The sequence below is a fragment of the Salmo salar genome, chromosome ssa11 (assembly GCF_905237065.1).
Source record: "Salmo salar chromosome ssa11, Ssal_v3.1, whole genome shotgun sequence".
Lineage (NCBI taxonomy): Eukaryota > Metazoa > Chordata > Actinopteri > Salmoniformes > Salmonidae > Salmo > Salmo salar.
In genome coordinates, this window is record NC_059452.1 from 38,572,051 (window position 1) to 38,590,865 (window position 18,815).

Sequence of the window (18,815 nt, forward strand, 5' to 3'; positions counted from 1 at the left end):
GAGGAGAGGAGCAGGTTAGAGTATAGCTAACAGTAGAGAGGAGCAGGTTAGAGTATAGCTAACAGTAGAGAGGAGCAGGTTAGAGCATAGCTAACAGTAGAGAGGAGCAGGTTAGAGTATACCTAACAGCAGCGAGGAGCAGGTTAGAGTATAGAAGGTTAGAGTATAGCTAACAACAGCGAGGAGCAGGTTAGAGTATAGAAGGTTAGAGTATAAATAACAGCAGCGAGGAGCAGGTTAGAGTATAGCTAACGGTGGAGAAGAGCAGGTTAGAGTATAGCTAACAGTAGAGAGGAGCAGGTTAGAGTATAGCTAACAGTGGAGAGGAGCAGGTTAGAGTACAGCTAACAATAGAGAGGAGCAGGTTAGAGTATAGCTAAAAGTAGAGAGGAGCAGGTTAGAGTATAGCAGGATGGGTATAGCTAACAGCAGAGAGGAGCAGGTTAGAGTATAGCTAACAGAGGAGAGGAGCAGGTTAGAGTATAGCTAACAGAGGGGAGGAGCAGGTTAGAGTATAGCTAACAGTGGAGAGGAGCAGGTTAGAGTATAGCAGGATGGGTATAGCTAACAGCAGAGAGGAGCAGGTTAGAGTATAGCTAACAGTAGAGAGGAGCAGGTTAGAGTATAGCTAACAGAGGAGAGGAGCAGGTTAGAGTATAGCTAACAGTGGAGAGGAGCAGGTTAGAGTATAGCTAACAGGAGAGAGGAGCAGGTTAGAGCATAGCTAACAGTAGAGAGGAGCAGGTTAGAGCATAGCTAACAGAGGAGAGGAGCAGGTTAGAGTATAGCTAACAGAGGAGAGGAGCATGTTAGAGTATAGCTAACAGTGGAGAGGAGCAGGTTAGAGTATAGCTAACAGGAGAGAGGAGCAGGTTAGAGCATAGCTAACAGTAGAGAGGAGCAGGTTAGAGCATAGCTAACAGTAGAGAGGAGCAGGTTAGAGTATAGCTAACAGTAGAGAGGAGCAGGTTAGAGCATAGCTAACAGTAGAGAGGAGCAGGTTAGAGTATAGCTAACAGTAGAGAGGAGCAGGTTAGAGTATAGCTAACTGTAGAGAGGAGCAGGTTAGAGTATAGCTAACAGTGGAGAGAAGCAGGTTAGAGTATAGCTAACAGAAGAGAGGAGCAGGTTAGAGTATAGCTAACAGTAGAGAGGAGCATGTTAGAGTATAGAAGGTTAGAGAATAGCTAACAGTAGAGAGGAGCAGGTTAGAGTATAGCTAAAAATAGAGAGGAGCATGTTAGAGTATAGGAGGTTAGAGTATAGCTAACAGTAGAGAGGAGCAGGTTAGAGTATAGCTAACAGAGGAGAGGAGCAGGTTAGAGTATAGCTAACAGTAGAGAGGAGCATGTTAGAGTATAGGAGGTTAGAGTATAGCTAACAGTAGAGAGGAGCAGGTTAGAGTATAGCTAACAGTAGAGAGGAGCAGGTTAGAGTATAGCTAACAGTAGAGAGGAGCAGGTTAGAGTATAGCTAACAGTAGAGAGGAGCAGGTTAGAGTATAGCTAACAGAGGAGAGGAGCAGGTTAGAGTATAGCTAACAGTGGAGAGGAACAGGTTAGAGTATAGCTAACAGATGAGTGGAGCAGGTTAGAGCACAGCTAACAGAAGAGAGGAGCAGGTTAGAGTATAGCTAACAGCAGAGAGGAGCAGGTTAGAGTATAGCTAACAGTAGAGAGGAGCAGGTTAGAGTACAGCTAACAACAGAGAGGAGCAGGTTAGAGTATAGCTAACAGTAGAGAGGAGCAGGTTAGAGTATAGCAGGATGGGTATAGCTAACAGCAGAGAGGAGCAGGTTAGAGTATAGCTAACAGAGGAGAGGAGCAGGTTAGAGTATAGCTAACAGAGGGGAGGAGCAGGTTAGAGTATAGCTAACAGTGGAGAGGAGCAGGTTAGAGTATAGCAGGATGGGTATAGCTAACAGCAGAGAGGAGCAGGTTAGAGTATAGCTAACAGTAGAGAGGAGCAGGTTAGAGTATAGCTAACAGAGGAGAGGAGCAGGTTAGAGTATAGCTAACAGAGGGGAGGAGCAGGTTAGAGTATAGCTAACAGTGGAGAGGAGCAGGTTAGAGTATAGCTAACAGCAGAGAGGAGCAGGTTAGAGCATAGCTAACAGTAGAGAGGAGCAGGTTAGAGCATAGCTAACAGAGGAGAGGAGCAGGTTAGAGTATAGCTAACAGAGGAGAGGAGCATGTTAGAGTATAGCTAACAGTGGAGAGGAGCAGGTTAGAGTATAGCTAACAGAGGAGAGGAGCAGGTTAGAGTATAGCTAACAGTGGAGAGGAGCAGGTTAGAGTATAGCTAACAGGAGAGAGGAGCAGGTTAGAGCATAGCTAACAGTAGAGAGGAGCAGGTTAGAGCATAGCTAACAGTAGAGAGGAGCAGGTTAGAGTATAGCTAACAGTAGAGAGGAGCAGGTTAGAGCATAGCTAACAGTAGAGAGGGAGCAGGTTAGAGTATAGCTAACAGTAGAGAGGAGCAGGTTAGAGTATAGCTAACTGTAGAGAGGAGCAGGTTAGAGTATAGCTAACAGTGGAGAGAAGCAGGTTAGAGTATAGCTAACAGAAGAGAGGAGCAGGTTAGAGTATAGCTAACAGTAGAGAGGAGCATGTTAGAGTATAGGAGGTTAGAGTATAGCTAACAGTAGAGAGGAGCAGGTTAGAGTATAGCTAACAGTAGAGAGGAGCATGTTAGAGTATAGGAGGTTAGAGTATAGCTAACAGTAGAGAGGAGCAGGTTAGAGTATAGCTAACAGAGGAGAGGAGCAGGTTAGAGTATAGCTAACAGTAGAGAGGAGCATGTTAGAGTATAGGAGGTTAGAGTATAGCTAACAGTAGAGAGGAGCAGGTTAGAGTATAGCTAACAGAGGAGAGGAGCAGGTTAGAGTATAGCTAACAGAGGAGAGGAGCAGGTTAGAGTATAGCTAACAGTAGAGAGGAGCAGGTTAGAGTATAGCTAACAGTAGAGAGGAGCAGGTTAGAGCATAGCTAACAGTAGAGAGGAGCAGGTTAGAGTATACCTAACAGCAGCGAGGAGCAGGTTAGAGTATAGAAGGTTAGAGTATAGCTAACAACAGCGAGGAGCAGGTTAGAGTATAGAAGGTTAGAGTATAAATAACAGCAGCGAGGAGCAGGTTAGAGTATAGCTAACGGTGGAGAGGAGCAGGTTAGAGTATAGCTAACAGTAGAGAGGAGCAGGTTAGAGTATAGCTAACAGTGGAGAGGAGCAGGTTAGAGTACAGCTAACAATAGAGAGGAGCAGGTTAGAGTATAGCTAACAGAGGAGAGGAGCAGGTTAGAGTATAGCTAACAGAGGGGAGGAGATGGTTAGAGTATAGCTAACAGTGGAGAGGAGCAGGTTAGAGTATAGCAGGATGGGTATAGCTAACAGCAGAGAGGAGCAGGTTAGAGTATAGCTAACAGTAGAGAGGAGCAGGTTAGAGTATAGCTAACAGAGGAGAGGAGCAGGTTAGAGTATAGCTAACAGTGGAGAGGAGCAGGTTAGAGTATAGCTAACAGGAGAGAGGAGCAGGTTAGAGCATAGCTAACAGTAGAGAGGAGCAGGTTAGAGCATAGCTAACAGAGGAGAGGAGCAGGTTAGAGTATAGCTAACAGAGGAGAGGAGCATGTTAGAGTATAGCTAACAGTGGAGAGGAGCAGGTTAGAGTATAGCTAACAGGAGAGAGGAGCAGGTTAGAGCATAGCTAACAGTAGAGAGGAGCAGGTTAGAGCATAGCTAACAGTAGAGAGGAGCAGGTTAGAGTATAGCTAACAGTAGAGAGGAGCAGGTTAGAGCATAGCTAACAGTAGAGAGGAGCAGGTTAGAGTATAGCTAACAGTAGAGAGGAGCAGGTTAGAGTATAGCTAACTGTAGAGAGGAGCAGGTTAGAGTATAGCTAACAGTGGAGAGAAGCAGGTTAGAGTATAGCTAACAGAAGAGAGGAGCAGGTTAGAGTATAGCTAACAGTAGAGAGGAGCATGTTAGAGTATAGAAGGTTAGAGAATAGCTAACAGTAGAGAGGAGCAGGTTAGAGTATAGCTAAAAATAGAGAGGAGCATGTTAGAGTATAGGAGGTTAGAGTATAGCTAACAGTAGAGAGGAGCAGGTTAGAGTATAGCTAACAGTAGAGAGGAGCAGGTTAGAGTATAGGAGGTTAGAGTATAGCTAACAGTAGAGAGGAGCAGGTTAGAGTATAGCTAACAGTAGAGAGGAGCAGGTTAGAGTATAGCTAACAGTGGAGAGGAGCAGGTTAGAGTACAGCTAACAATAGAGAGGAGCAGGTTAGAGTATAGCTAAAAGTAGAGAGGAGCAGGTTAGAGTATAGCAGGATGGGTATAGCTAACAGCAGAGAGGAGCAGGTTAGAGTATAGCTAACAGAGGAGAGGAGCAGGTTAGAGTATAGCTAACAGAGGGGAGGAGCAGGTTAGAGTATAGCTAACAGTGGAGAGGAGCAGGTTAGAGTATAGCAGGATGGGTATAGCTAACAGCAGAGAGGAGCAGGTTAGAGTATAGCTAACAGTAGAGAGGAACAGGTTAGAGTATAGCTAACAGAGGAGAGGAGCAGGTTAGAGTATAGCTAACAGAGGGGAGGAGCAGGTTAGAGTATAGCTAACAGTGGAGAGGAGCAGGTTAGAGTATAGCTAACAGGAGAGAGGAGCAGGTTAGAGCATAGCTAACAGTAGAGAGGAGCAGGTTAGAGCATAGCTAACAGAGGAGAGGAGCAGGTTAGAGTATAGCTAACAGAGGAGAGGAGCATGTTAGAGTATAGCTAACAGTGGAGAGGAGCAGGTTAGAGTATAGCTAACAGAGGAGAGGAGCAGGTTAGAGTATAGCTAACAGTGGAGAGGAGCAGGTTAGAGTATAGCTAACAGGAGAGAGGAGCAGGTTAGAGCATAGCTAACAGTAGAGAGGAGCAGGTTAGAGCATAGCTAACAGTAGAGAGGAGCAGGTTAGAGTATAGCTAACAGTAGAGAGGAGCAGGTTAGAGCATAGCTAACAGTAGAGAGGAGCAGGTTAGAGTATAGCTAACAGTAGAGAGGAGCAGGTTAGAGTATAGCTAACTGTAGAGAGGAGCAGGTTAGAGTATAGCTAACAGTGGAGAGAAGCAGGTTAGAGTATAGCTAACAGAAGAGAGGAGCAGGTTAGAGTATAGCTAACAGTAGAGAGGAGCATGTTAGAGTATAGGAGGTTAGAGTATAGCTAACAGTAGAGAGGAGCAGGTTAGAGTATAGCTAACAGTAGAGAGGAGCATGTTAGAGTATAGGAGGTTAGAGTATAGCTAACAGTAGAGAGGAGCAGGTTAGAGTATAGCTAACAGAGGAGAGGAGCAGGTTAGAGTATAGCTAACAGTAGAGAGGAGCATGTTAGAGTATAGGAGGTTAGAGTATAGCTAACAGTAGAGAGGAGCAGGTTAGAGTATAGCTAACAGAGGAGAGGAGCAGGTTAGAGTATAGCTAACAGAGGAGAGGAGCAGGTTAGAGTATAGCTAACAGTGGAGAGGAGCAGGCTAGAGTATAGCTAACAGTGGAGAGGAGCAGGTTAGAGCATAGCCAGTAGAGAGCAGGTTAGAGTATACCTAACAGCAGCGAGGAGCAGGTTAGAGTATAGAAGGTTAGAGTATAGCTAACAACAGCGAGGAGCAGGTTAGAGTATAGAAGGTTAGAGTATAAATAACAGCAGCGAGGAGCAGGTTAGAGTATAGCTAACGGTGGAGAGGAGCAGGTTAGAGTATAGCTAACAGTAGAGAGGAGCAGGTTAGAGTATAGCTAACAGTGGAGAGGAGCAGGTTAGAGTACAGCTAACAATAGAGAGGAGCAGGTTAGAGTATAGCTAAAAAGTAGAGAGGAGCAGGTTAGAGTATAGCAGGATGGGTATAGCTAACAGCAGAGAGGAGCAGGTTAGAGTATAGCTAACAGAGGAGAGGAGCAGGTTAGAGTATAGCTAACAGAGGGAGGAGCAGGTTAGAGTATAGCTAACAGTGGAGAGGAGCAGGTTAGAGTATAGCAGGATGGGTATAGCTAACAGCAGAGAGGAGCAGGTTAGAGTATAGCTAACAGTAGAGAGGAGCAGGTTAGAGTATAGCTAACAGAGGAGAGGAGCAGGTTAGAGTATAGCTAACAGTGGAGAGGAGCAGGTTAGAGTATAGCTAACAGGAGAGAGGAGCAGGTTAGAGCATAGCTAACAGTAGAGAGGAGCAGGTTAGAGCATAGCTAACAGAGGAGAGGAGCAGGTTAGAGTATAGCTAACAGAGGAGAGGAGCATGTTAGAGTATAGCTAACAGTGGAGAGGAGCAGGTTAGAGTATAGCTAACAGGAGAGAGGAGCAGGTTAGAGCATAGCTAACAGTAGAGAGGAGCAGGTTAGAGCATAGCTAACAGTAGAGAGGAGCAGGTTAGAGTATAGCTAACAGTAGAGAGGAGCAGGTTAGAGCATAGCTAACAGTAGAGAGGAGCAGGTTAGAGTATAGCTAACAGTAGAGAGGAGCAGGTTAGAGTATAGCTAACTGTAGAGAGGAGCAGGTTAGAGTATAGCTAACAGTGGAGAGAAGCAGGTTAGAGTATAGCTAACAGAAGAGAGGAGCAGGTTAGAGTATAGCTAACAGTAGAGAGGAGCCTGTTAGAGTATAGAAGGTTAGAGAATAGCTAACAGTAGAGAGGAGCAGGTTAGAGTATAGCTAAAAGTAGAGAGGAGCATGTTAGAGTATAGGAGGTTAGAGTATAGCTAACAGTAGAGAGGAGCAGGTTAGAGTATAGCTAACAGAGGAGAGGAGCAGGTTAGAGTATAGCTAACAGTAGAGAGGAGCATGTTAGAGTATAGCGTTGAGGTTAGAGTATAGCTAACAGTAGAGAGGAGCAGGTTAGAGTATAGCTAACAGAAGAGAGGAGCAGGTTAGAGTATAGCTAACAGAAGAGAGGAGCAGGTTAGAGTATAGCTAACAGTAGAGAGGAGCAGGTTAGAGTATAGCTAACAGTAGAGAGGAGCAGTGTATAGAGAGTATAGCTAACAGTAGAGAGGAGCAGGTTAGAGTATAGCTAACAGTGGAGAGGAGCAGGTTAGAGTATAGCTAACAGAAGAGAGGAGCAGGTTAGAGTATAGCAACAGTAGAGAGAGCAGGTTAGAGTATAGCTAACAGCGGAGAGGAGCAGGTTAGAGTATAGCTAACAGTGGAGAGGAACAGGTTAGAGTATAGCTAACAGATGAGTGGAGCAGGTTAGAGTACAGCTAACAGAAGAGAGGAGCAGGTTAGAGTATAGCTAACAGCGGAGAGAAGCAGGTTAGAGTATAGCAGGTTAGAGAATAGCTAACAGTAGAGAGGAGCAGGTTAGAGTATAGAAGGTTAGAGTATACCTAACAGCAGAGAGGAGCAGGTTAGAGTATAGCTAACAGTAGAGAGGAGCAGGTTAGAGTATAGCAGGATGGGTATAGCTAACAGCAGAGAGGAGCAGGTTAGAGTATAGCTAACAGAGGAGAGGAGCAGGTTAGAGTATAGCTAACAGAGGGGAGGAGCAGGTTAGAGTATAGCTAACAGTGGAGAGGAGCAGGTTAGAGTATAGCAGGATGGGTATAGCTAACAGCAGAGAGGAGCAGGTTAGAGTATAGCTAACAGTAGAGAGGAGCAGGTTAGAGTATAGCTAACAGAGGAGAGGAGCAGGTTAGAGTATAGCTAACAGAGGGGAGGAGCAGGTTAGAGTATAGCTAACAGTGGAGAGGAGCAGGTTAGAGTATAGCTAACAGGAGAGAGGAGCAGGTTAGAGCATAGCTAACAGTAGAGAGGAGCAGGTTAGAGCATAGCTAACAGAGGAGAGGAGCAGGTTAGAGTATAGCTAACAGAGGAGAGGAGCATGTTAGAGTATAGCTAACAGTGGAGAGGAGCAGGTTAGAGTATAGCTAACAGAGGAGAGGAGCAGGTTAGAGTATAGCTAACAGTGGAGAGGAGCAGGTTAGAGTATAGCTAACAGTAGAGAGGAGCAGGTTAGAGCATAGCTAACAGTAGAGAGGAGCAGGTTAGAGTATAGCTAACAGTAGAGAGGAGCAGGTTAGAGTATAGCTAACTGTAGAGAGGAGCAGGTTAGAGTATAGCTAACAGTGGAGAGAAGCAGGTTAGAGTATAGCTAACAGAAGAGAGGAGCAGGTTAGAGTATAGCTAACAGTAGAGAGGAGCCTGTTAGAGTATAGAAGGTTAGAGTATAGCTAACAGTAGAGAGGAGCAGGTTAGAGTATAGCTAACAGTAGAGAGGAGCATGTTAGAGTATAGGAGGTTAGAGTATAGCTAACAGTAGAGAGGAGCAGGTTAGAGTATAGCTAACAGAGGAGAGGAGCAGGTTAGAGTATAGCTAACAGTAGAGAGGAGCATGTTAGAGTATAGGAGGTTAGAGTATAGCTAACAGTAGAGAGGAGCAGGTTAGAGTATAGCTAACAGAGGAGAGGAGCAGGTTAGAGTATAGCTAACAGAGGAGAGGAGCAGGTTAGAGTATAGCTAACAGTAGAGAGGAGCAGGTTAGAGTATAGCTAACAGTAGAGAGGAGCAGGTTAGAGCATAGCTAACAGTAGAGAGGAGCAGGCTAGAGTATACCTAACAGCGGCGAGGAGCAGGTTAGAGTATAGAAGGTTAGAGTATACCTAACAACAGCGAGGAGCAGGTTAGAGTATAGAAGGTTAGAGTATAAATAACAGCAGCGAGGAGCAGGTTAGAGTATAGCAACGGTGGAGAAGGTTAGAGTATAGCTAACAGCAGAGAGGAGCAGGTTAGAGTATAGCTAACAGTGGAGAGGAGCAGGTTAGAGTACAGCTAACAATAGAGAGGAGCAGGTTAGAGTATAGCTAAAAGTAGAGAGGAGCAGGTTAGAGTATAGCAGGATGGGTATAGCTAACAGCAGAGAGGAGCAGGTTAGAGTATAGCTAACAGAGGAGAGGAGCAGGTTAGAGTATAGCTAACAGAGGGGAGGAGCAGGTTAGAGTATAGCTAACAGTGGAGAGGAGCAGGTTAGAGTATAGCAGGATGGGTATAGCTAACAGCAGAGAGGAGCAGGTTAGAGTATAGCTAACAGTAGAGAGGAGCAGGTTAGAGTATAGCTAACAGAGGAGAGGAGCAGGTTAGAGTATAGCTAACAGTGGAGAGAAGCAGGTTAGAGTATAGCTAACAGAAGAGAGGAGCAGGTTAGAGTATAGCTAACAGTAGAGAGGAGCAGGTTAGAGTATAGAAGGTTGATAGCTAACAGTAGAGAGGAGCAGGTTAGAGTATAGCTAAAAGTAGAGAGGAGCAGGTTAGAGTATAGCTAACAGTAGAGAGGAGCAGGTTAGAGTATAGCTAACAGTAGAGAGGAGCAGGTTAGAGTATAGAGGTTAGAGATAGCTAACAGTAGAGAGGAGCAGGTTAGAGTATAGCTAACAGTAGAGAGGAGCAGGTTAGAGTATAGGTTGTATAGCTAACAGTAGAGAGGAGCAGGTTAGAGTATAGCTAACAGTAGAGAGGAGCAGGTTAGAGTATAGCTAACAGTAGAGAGGAGCAGGTTAGAGTATAGCTAACAGTAGAGAGGAGCAGGTTAGAGTATAGCTAACAGTAGAGAGGAGCATGTTAGAGTTAGGAGGTTAGAGTATAGCTAACAGTAGAGAGGAGCAGGTTAGAGTATAGCTAACAGTAGAGAGGAGCAGGTTAGAGTATAGCTAACAGTAGAGAGGAGCAGGTTAGAGTATAGCTAACAGTAGAGAGGAGCAGGTTAGAGTATAGCTAACAGTGGAGAGGAGCAGGTTAGAGTATAGCTAACAGTGGAGAGGAGCAGGTTAGAGTATAGCTAACAGATGAGTGGAGCAGGTTAGAGTATAGCTAACAGAAGAGAGGAGCAGGTTAGAGTATAGCTAACAGCGGAGAGAAGCAGGTTAGAGTATAGCACAGGTTAGAGAATAGCTAACAGTAGAGAGGAGCAGGTTAGAGTATAGAAGGTTAGAGTATACCTAACAGCAGAGAGGAGCAGGTTAGAGTATAGCTAACAGTAGAGAGGAGCAGGTTAGAGTATAGCAGGATGGGTATAGCTAACAGCAGAGAGGAGCAGGTTAGAGTATAGCTAACAGAGGAGAGGAGCAGGTTAGAGTATAGCTAACAGAGGGAGGAGCAGGTTAGAGTATAGCTAACAGTGGAGAGGAGCAGGTTAGAGTATAGCGGGTATGCTAACAGCAGAGAGGAGCAGGTTAGAGTATAGCTAACAGTAGAGAGGAGCAGGTTAGAGTATAGCTAACAGAGGAGAGGAGCAGGTTAGAGTATAGCTAACAGAGGGGAGGAGCAGGTTAGAGTATAGCTAACAGTGGAGAGGACAGGTTAGAGTATAGCTAACAGGAGAGAGGAGCAGGTTAGAGCATAGCTAACAGTAGAGAGGAGCAGGTTAGAGCATAGCTAACAGAGGAGAGGAGCAGGTTAGAGTATAGCTAACAGAGGAGAGGAGCATGTTAGAGTATAGCTAACAGTGGAGAGGAGCAGGTTAGAGTATAGCTAACAGTGGAGAGGAGCAGGTTAGAGTATAGCTAACAGGAGAGAGGAGCAGGTTAGAGCATAGCTAACAGTAGAGAGGAGCAGGTTAGAGTATAGCTAACAGTAGAGAGGAGCAGGTTAGAGTATAGCTAACTGTAGAGAGGAGCAGGTTAGAGTATAGCTAACAGTGGAGAGAAGCAGGTTAGAGTATAGCTAACAGAAGAGAGGAGCAGGTTAGAGTATAGCTAACAGTAGAGAGGAGCATGTTAGAGTATAGGAGGTTAGAGTATAGCTAACAGTAGAGAGGAGCAGGTTAGAGTATAGCTAACAGTAGAGAGGAGCATGTTAGAGTATAGGAGGTTAGAGTATAGCTAACAGTAGAGAGGAGCAGGTTAGAGTATAGCTAACAGAGGAGAGGAGCAGGTTAGAGTATAGCTAACAGTAGAGAGGAGCATGTTAGAGTATAGGAGGTTAGAGTATAGCTAACAGTAGAGAGGAGCAGGTTAGAGTATAGCTAACAGAGGAGAGGAGCAGGTTAGAGTATAGCTAACAGAGGAGAGGAGCAGGTTAGAGTATAGCTAACAGTAGAGAGGAGCAGGTTAGAGTATAGCTAACAGTAGAGAGGAGCAGGTTAGAGCATAGCTAACAGTAGAGAGGAGCAGGTTAGAGTATACCTAACAGCAGCGAGGAGCAGGTTAGAGTATAGAAGGTTAGAGTATAGCTAACAACAGCGAGGAGCAGGTTAGAGTATAGAAGGTTAGAGTATAAATAACAGCAGCGAGGAGCAGGTTAGAGTATAGCTAACAGTGGAGAGGAGCAGGTTAGAGTATAGCTAACAGTAGAGAGGAGCAGGTTAGAGTATAGCTAACAGTGGAGAGGAGCAGGTTAGAGTACAGCTAACAGTAGAGAGGAGCAGGTTAGAGTATAGCTAAAAGTAGAGAGGAGCAGGTTAGAGTATAGCAGGTGGGTAGCTAACAGCAGAGAGGAGCAGGTTAGAGTATAGCTAACAGAGGAGAGGAGCAGGTTAGAGTATAGCTAACAGAGGAGAGGAGCAGGTTAGAGTATAGCTAACAGTGGAGAGGAGCAGGTTAGAGTATAGCAGGATGGGTATAGCTAACAGCAGAGAGGAGCAGGTTAGAGTATAGCTAACAGTAGAGAGGAGCAGGTTAGAGTATAGCTAACAGAGGAGAGGAGCAGGTTAGAGTATAGCTAACAGTGGAGAGGAGCAGGTTAGAGTATAGCTAACAGGAGAGAGGAGCAGGTTAGAGCATAGCTAACAGTAGAGAGGAGCAGGTTAGAGCATAGCTAACAGAGGAGAGGAGCAGGTTAGAGTATAGCTAACAGAGGAGAGGAGCATGTTAGAGTATAGCTAACAGTAGAGAGGAGCAGGTTAGAGTATAGCTAACAGGAGAGAGGAGCAGGTTAGAGCATAGCTAACAGTAGAGAGGAGCAGGTTAGAGCATAGCTAACAGTAGAGAGGAGCAGGTTAGAGTATAGCTAACAGTAGAGAGGAGCAGGTTAGAGCATAGCTAACAGTAGAGAGGAGCAGGTTAGAGTATAGCTAACAGTAGAGAGGAGCAGGTTAGAGTATAGCTAACAGTAGAGAGGAGCAGGTTAGAGTATAGCTAACAGTGGAGAGAAGCAGGTTAGAGTATAGCTAACAGAAGAGAGGAGCAGGTTAGAGTATAGCTAACAGTAGAGAGGAGCATGTTAGAGTATAGAGTTGAGAATAGCTAACAGTAGAGAGGAGCAGGTTAGAGTATAGCTAACAATAGAGAGGAGCATGTTAGAGATATTAGAGTATAGCTAACAGTAGAGAGGAGCAGGTTAGAGTATAGCTAACAGAGGAGAGGAGCAGGTTAGAGTATAGCTAACAGTAGAGAGGAGCATGTTAGAGTATAGGAGGTTAGAGTATAGCTAACAGTAGAGAGGAGCAGGTTAGAGTATAGCTAACAGTAGAGAGGAGCAGGTTAGAGTATAGCTAACAGTAGAGAGGAGCAGGTTAGAGTATAGCTAACAGTAGAGAGGAGCAGGTTAGAGTATAGCTAACAGTGGAGAGGAGCAGGTTAGAGTATAGCTAACAGTGGAGAGGAACAGGTTAGAGTATAGCTAACAGATGAGTGGAGCAGGTTAGAGTACAGCTAACAGAAGAGAGGAGCAGGTTAGAGTATAGCTAACAGCGGAGAGAAGCAGGTTAGAGTATAGCAGGTTAGAGAATAGCTAACAGTAGAGAGGAGCAGGTTAGAGTATAGAAGGTTAGAGTATACCTAACAGCAGAGAGGAGCAGGTTAGAGTATAGCTAACAGTAGAGAGGAGCAGGTTAGAGTATAGCAGGATGGGTATAGCTAACAGCAGAGAGGAGCAGGTTAGAGTATAGCTAACAGAGGAGGAGCAGGTTAGAGTATAGCCAACAGAGAGAGGAGCAGGTTAGAGTATAGCTAACAGTGGAGAGGAGCAGGTTAGAGTATAGCTAACAGTGGAGAGGAGCAGGTTAGAGTATAGCAGGATGGGTATAGCTAACAGCAGAGAGGAGCAGGTTAGAGTATAGCTAACAGTAGAGAGGAGCAGGTTAGAGTATAGCTAACAGAGGAGAGGAGCAGGTTAGAGTATAGCTAACAGAGGTGAGGAGCAGGTTAGAGTATAGCTAACAGTGGAGAGGAGCAGGTTAGAGTATAGCTAACAGGAGAGAGAGCAGGTTAGAGCATAGCTAACAGTAGAGAGGAGCAGGTTAGAGCATAGCTAACAGAGGAGAGGAGCAGGTTAGAGTATAGCTAACAGAGGAGAGGAGCATGTTAGAGTATAGCTAACAGTGGAGAGGAGCAGGTTAGAGTATAGCTAACAGAGGAGAGGAGCAGGTTAGAGTATAGCTAACAGTGGAGAGGAGCAGGTTAGAGTATAGCTAACAGGAGAGGAGCAGGTTAGAGCATAGCTAACAGTAGAGAGGAGCAGGTTAGAGCATAGCTAACAGTGAGAGGAGCAGGGGTGAGTATAGCTAACAGTAGACAGGAGCAGGTTAGAGCATAGCTAACAGTAGAGAGGAGCAGGTTAGAGTATAGCTAACAGTAGAGAGGAGCAGGTTAGAGTATAGCTAACTGTAGAGAGGAGCAGGTTAGAGTATAGCTAACAGTGGAGAGAAGCAGGTTAGAGTATAGCTAACAGAAGAGAGGAGCAGGTTAGAGTATAGCTAACAGTAGAGAGGAGCCTGTTAGAGTATAGAAGGTTAGAGAATAGCTAACAGTAGAGAGGAGCAGGTTAGAGTATAGCTAACAGTAGAGAGGAGCATGTTAGAGTATAGGAGGTTAGAGTATAGCTAACAGTAGAGAGGAGCAGGTTAGAGTATAGCTAACAGAGGAGAGGAGCAGGTTAGAGTATAGCTAACAGTAGAGAGGAGCATGTTAGAGTATAGGAGGTTAGAGTATAGCTAACAGTAGAGAGGAGCAGGTTAGAGTATAGCTAACAGAGGAGAGGAGCAGGTTAGAGTATAGCTAACAGAGGAGAGGAGCAGGTTAGAGTATAGCTAACAGTAGAGAGGAGCAGGTTAGAGTATAGCTAACAGTAGAGAGGAGCAGGTTAGAGCATAGCTAACAGTAGAGAGGAGCAGGCTAGAGTATAGCTAACAGTGGAGAGGAGCAGGTTAGAGTATAGCTAACAGAGGAGAGGAGCAGGTTAGAGTATAGAAGGTTAGAGTATAGCTAACAACAGCGAGGAGCAGGTTAGAGTATAGAAGGTTAGAGTATAAATAACAGCAGCGAGGAGCAGGTTAGAGTATAGCTAACGGTGGAGAGGAGCAGGTTAGAGTATAGCTAACAGTAGAGAGGAGCAGGTTAGAGTATAGCAGGATGGGTATAGCTAACAGCAGAGAGGAGCAGGTTAGAGTATAGCTAACAGTGGAGAGGAGCAGGTTAGAGTACAGCTAACAGTAGAGAGGAGCAGGTTAGAGTATAGCTAAAAGTAGAGAGGAGCAGGTTAGAGTATAGCAGGATGGGTATAGCTAACAGCAGAGAGGAGCAGGTTAGAGTATAGCTAACAGAGGAGAGGAGCAGGTTAGAGTATAGCTAACAGAGGGGAGGAGCAGGTTAGAGTATAGCTAACAGTGGAGAGGAGCAGGTTAGAGTATAGCAGGATGGGTATAGCTAACAGCAGAGAGGAGCAGGTTAGAGTATAGCTAACAGTAGAGAGGAGCAGGTTAGAGTATAGCTAACAGAGGAGAGGAGCAGGTTAGAGTATAGCTAACAGAGGAGAGGAGCAGGTTAGAGTATAGCTAACAGTGGAGAGGAGCAGGTTAGAGTATAGCTAACAGGAGAGAGGACCAGGTTAGAGCATAGCTAACAGTAGAGAGGAGCAGGTTAGAGCATAGCTAACAGAGGAGAGGAGCAGGTTAGAGTATAGCTAACAGAGGAGAGGAGCATGTTAGAGTATAGCTAACAGTGGAGAGGAGCAGGTTAGAGTATAGCTAACAGAGGAGAGGAGCAGGTTAGAGTATAGCTAACAGTGGAGAGGAGCAGGTTAGAGCATAGCTAACAGTAGAGAGGAGCAGGGGCGAGTATAGCTAACAGTAGAGAGGAGCAGGTTAGAGCATAGCTAACAGTAGAGAGGAGCAGGTTAGAGTATAGCTAACAGTAGAGAGGAGCAGGTTAGAGTATAGCTAACTGTAGAGAGGAGCAGGTTAGAGTATAGCTAACAGTGGAGAGAAGCAGGTTAGAGTATAGCTAACAGAAGAGAGGAGCAGGTTAGAGTATAGCTAACAGTAGAGAGGAGCCTGTTAGAGTATAGAAGGTTAGAGAATAGCTAACAGTAGAGAGGAGCAGGTTAGAGTATAGCTAACAGTAGAGAGGAGCATGTTAGAGTATAGGAGGTTAGAGTATAGCTAACAGTAGAGAGGAGCAGGTTAGAGTATAGCTAACAGAGGAGAGGAGCAGGTTAGAGTATAGCTAACAGTAGAGAGGAGCATGTTAGAGTATAGGAGGTTAGAGTATAGCTAACAGTAGAGAGGAGCAGGTTAGAGTATAGCTAACAGAGGAGAGGAGCAGGTTAGAGTATAGCTAACAGAGGAGAGGAGCAGGTTAGAGTATAGCTAACAGTAGAGAGGAGCAGGTTAGAGTATAGCTAACAGTAGAGAGGAGCAGGTTAGAGCATAGCTAACAGTAGAGAGGAGCAGGCTAGAGTATAGCTAACAGTGGAGAGGAGCAGGTTAGAGTATAGAAGGTTAGAGTATACCTAACAGCAGCGAGGAGCAGGTTAGAGTATAGAAGGTTAGAGTATAGCTAACAACAGCGAGGAGCAGGTTAGAGTATAGAAGGTTAGAGTATAAATAACAGCAGCGAGGAGCAGGTTAGAGTATAGCTAACGGTGGAGAGGAGCAGGTTAGAGTATAGCTAACAGTAGAGAGGAGCAGGTTAGAGTATAGCAGGATGGGTATAGCTAACAGCAGAGAGGAGCAGGTTAGAGTATAGCTAACAGTGGAGAGGAGCAGGTTAGAGTACAGCTAACAATAGAGAGGAGCAGGTTAGAGTATAGCTAAAAGTAGAGAGGAGCAGGTTAGAGTATAGCAGGATGGGTATAGCTAACAGCAGAGAGGAGCAGGTTAGAGTATAGCTAACAGAGGAGAGGAGCAGGTTAGAGTATAGCTAACAGAGGAGAGGAGCAGGTTAGAGTATAGCTAACAGTGGAGAGGAGCAGGTTAGAGTATAGCAGGATGGGTATAGCTAACAGCAGAGAGGAGCAGGTTAGAGTATAGCTAACAGTAGAGAGGAGCATGTTAGAGTATAGCTAACAGTGGAGAGGAGCAGGTTAGAGTATAGCTAACAGAGGAGAGGAGCAGGTTAGAGTATAGCTAACAGTGGAGAGGAGCAGGTTAGAGCATAGCTAACAGTAGAGAGGAGCAGGTTAGAGTATAGCTAACAGTAGAGAGGAGCAGGTTAGAGCATAGCTAACAGTAGAGAGGAGCAGGTTAGAGTATAGCTAACAGTAGAGAGGAGCAGGTTAGAGTATAGCTAACTGTAGAGAGGAGCAGGTTAGAGTATAGCTAACAGTGGAGAGGAGCAGGTTAGAGTATAGCTAACTGTAGAGAGGAGCAGGTTAGAGTATAGCTAACAGTGGAGAGAAGCAGGTTAGAGTATAGCTAACAGAAGAGAGGAGCAGGTTAGAGTATAGCTAACAGTAGAGAGGAGCATGTTAGAGTATAGAAGGTTAGAGAATAGCTAACAGTAGAGAGGAGCAGGTTAGAGTATAGCTAACAGTAGAGAGGAGCATGTTAGAGTATAGGAGGTTAGAGTATAGCTAACAGTAGAGAGGAGCAGGTTAGAGTATAGCTAACAGAGGAGAGGAGCAGGTTAGAGTATAGCTAACAGTAGAGAGGAGCATGTTAGAGTATAGGAGGTTAGAGTATAGCTAACAGTAGAGAGGAGCAGGTTAGAGTATAGCTAACAGAGGAGAGGAGCAGGTTAGAGTATAGCTAACAGAGGAGAGGAGCAGGTTAGAGTACAGCTAACAGAGGAGAGGAGCAGGTTAGAGTACAGCTAACAGAGGAGAGGAGCAGGTTAGAGTACAGCTAACAGTAGAGAGGAGCAAGTTAGAGTATAGCTAACAGAGGAGAGGAGCAGGTTAGAGTATAGCTAACAGAGGAGAGGAGCAGGTTAGAGTATAGCTAAAAGTGGAGAGGAGCAGGTTAGAGCATAATTAACAGTAGAGAGGAGCATGTTAGAGAATTGAAGGTTAGAGTATAGCTAACAGTAGAGAGGAGCAGATTAGAGTATAGCTAACAGTAGAGAGGAGCAGGTTAGAGGATAGCTAACAGTAGAGAGGAGCAGGTTAGAGGATAGATAACAGAGGAGAGGAGCAGGTTAGAGGATAGATAACAGTAGAGAGGAGCAGGTTAGAGTATAGCTAACATTGGAGAGGAGCAGGTTAGAGTATAGCTAACAGTAGAGAGGAGCAGGTTAGAGTATAGCTAATAGTAGAGAGGAGCAGGTTAGAGTATAGGTAACAGTAGAGAGAAGCAGGTTAGAGAATAGCTAACAGTAGAGAGGAGCAGGTTAGAGTATAGCTAACAGTGGTAAGGAACAGGTTAGAGTATAGCTAACAGATGAGTGGAGCAGGTTAGTGTATAGCTAAAAGAAGAGAGGAGTAGGTTAGAGTATAGAAGGTTAGAGTATACCTAACAGCAGCGAGGAGCAGGTTAGAGTATAGAAGGTTAGAGTATAAATAACAGCAGCGAGGAGCAGGTTAGAGTATAGCTAACAGTAGAGAGGAGCAGGTTAGAGTATAGCTAACAGTGGAGAGAAGCAGGTTAGAGTACAGAAGGTTAGAGTATACCTAACAGCAGCGAGGAGCAGGTTAGAGTATAGAAGGTTAGAGTATAGCTAACAGCAGCGAGGAGCAGGTTAGAGTATAGAAGGTTAGAGTATAAATAACAGCATCGAGGAGCAGGTTAGACTATAGCTAACGGTGGAGAGAAGCAGGTTAGAGTATAGCTAACAGTAGAGAGGAGCAGGTTAGAGTATAGCAGGATGGGTATAGCTAACAGCAGAGAAGAGCAGGTTAGAGTATAGCTAACAGTGGAGAGGAGCAGGTTAGAGTACAGCTAACAGTAGAGAGGAGCAGGTTAGAGTATAGCTAACAGTAGAGAGGAGCAGGTTAGAGTATAGCAGGATGGGTATAGCTAACAGTGGAGAGGAGCAGGTTAGAGTATATCTAACAGTAGAGAGGAGCAGATTAGAGTATAGCAACAGTAGAGAGGAGCATGTTAGAGTATAGAAGGTTAGAGCATAGCTAACAGTAGAGAAGAGCAGGTTAGAGTATAGCTAACAGTAGAGAGGAGCAGGTTCCAGTATAACTAACAGTAGAGTGGAGCAGGTTAGAGTATAGCTAACAGTGGAGAGGAGCAGGTTAGAGTATAGCTAACAGTAGAGAGGAGCAGGTTAGAGTATATCTAACAGTAGAGAGGAGCAGGTTAGAGTATATAAGCTTAGAGTATAGCTAACAGCAGAGAGGAGCAGGTTAGAGTATAGAAGGTTAGAGTATAGCTAACAGTAGAGAAGAGCAGGTTAGAGTATAGAAGGTTAGAGCATAGCTAACAGTAGAGAGGAGCAGGTTAGAGGATAGCTCACATTGGAGAGGAGCAAGTTAGAATATAGCTAACAGTAGAGAGGAGCAGGTTAGAGTATAGCTAACAGTAGAAAGGAGCAGGTTAGAGTACAGCTAACAGTAGAGAGGAGCAGGTTACAGATAGCTAACAGTGGAGAGGAGCAGGTTACAGTATAGCTAACAGTAGAGAGGAGCAGGTTAGAGTATAGCTAACAGAGGAGAGGAGCAGGTTACAGGATAGCTCACATTGGAGAGGAGCAGGTTAGAGT

At 44.9% G+C, this 18,815-nt stretch overlaps 1 protein-coding gene and 1 long non-coding RNA gene across 4 annotated transcripts in view; one reads left to right on the forward strand and one right to left on the reverse strand.

Annotated features, from left to right (window-relative positions):
- LOC106562585 (elongator complex protein 4) overlaps window positions 1–18,815 on the reverse strand; it is a 202,193-nt gene that overhangs the window by 150,050 nt on the left and 33,328 nt on the right. The window lies entirely within an intron of this gene.
- LOC123725158 (uncharacterized) lies at window positions 17,387–18,127 on the forward strand. Of its 2 annotated transcripts, none has more exons than XR_006757573.1 (3): window positions 17,387–17,442; window positions 17,729–17,953; window positions 18,064–18,127. It is a non-coding gene; the product is annotated as an uncharacterized lncRNA (long non-coding RNA). The 2 variants fall into 2 exon arrangements; XR_006757574.1 differs by lacking the exon at window positions 18,064–18,127 and adding an exon at window positions 18,000–18,041.